Raw genomic sequence first — 1,165 nt, forward strand, 5'->3', positions numbered from 1 at the left:
ACTGTGCACCACAGTGATGTCCTCCACACTGTCCAACACAGCGACGTTCTCCTCACTGTACACCAAAGGGACATACTTCTGTATACCACAGGGACGTCCTCCCCACTGTACACCACAGGGGCTTTCTGCCCACTATCCACCACGAGGACATCCTCCACACTGTCCAAGACAGGGATATCCTCTCCACTGTCCACCACAGGGAAATCCTCCCCACTGTCTACCACCTGGATGTTCTCCCCACTGTCCATCTCAGGGATGTCCTCCTGTGCACCATCGGGATATCCTCCACATTGTCCACCAGAGGGACATCCTCTCCACTGTCCACCACAAGATCTTCCTCCTGTGCACCACAGGGATATCTTCCCCACTGTCCACCACAGAGAAATCCGGCCCACTATCTAGAACTAGGACGTCCTACCCACTGTGCACCACAGGGATGTTCTCCTGTGCATCACAGGAACGTCCTCCTCACTTTCCACATGGGCATCCTCTCCACTGTCTATTATAGTTAAACCCCCCCAACAGTCTACCACAGGGACCAACTCCCCACGTTCACCCCAAAGATATCCTCCTCACCTTCCACCATAGAGATGTCCTCCACACTGTTTACCACAGGGATGTCCTTTCCACTGTCCACCACAAAGATGTCATCCCCACTCTCCGCCACAAGGACATACTTCTCACAGTCCACCAAACAGATGTCCTCTACAATGTACTCAAAAGTGTTGTCCTGCCCACTGTACACAACCAGGACATCCATTCCACTGTCTACAACAAGGATTTCCTTTTTACTGTCCACCACAGAGAAGTCCTCCCCACTGTCCACCACAGGAAAGTCCTCCACACTGTCAACAACAGGAATGTTTTCCCCACTGTTCACCACAGGGACATCCACCCAACTGTCCACCAAAAGTATATCCTCCTCAATGTCCACCACAGGGATGTACTCCCACCTGTCCAACATAGGGAAGTCCTATCCACTGTCCACCACAGTGACATACTCTTGTGCACCATAGAAACATCTTCCCAACTGTCCACCAGAAGGACATCCTCCCCAATGTCCACCACAGTGAAATCCTCCCTAATGTCCACCACAGAAATGTTTTTCTGTGCACCACAGGAACATCCTTCTCACTGTCTACAAGGACATCTCCCCCACTGTTCA

The sequence above is a fragment of the Arvicanthis niloticus genome, chromosome 20, assembly GCF_011762505.2.
Source record: "Arvicanthis niloticus isolate mArvNil1 chromosome 20, mArvNil1.pat.X, whole genome shotgun sequence".
Lineage (NCBI taxonomy): Eukaryota > Metazoa > Chordata > Mammalia > Rodentia > Muridae > Arvicanthis > Arvicanthis niloticus.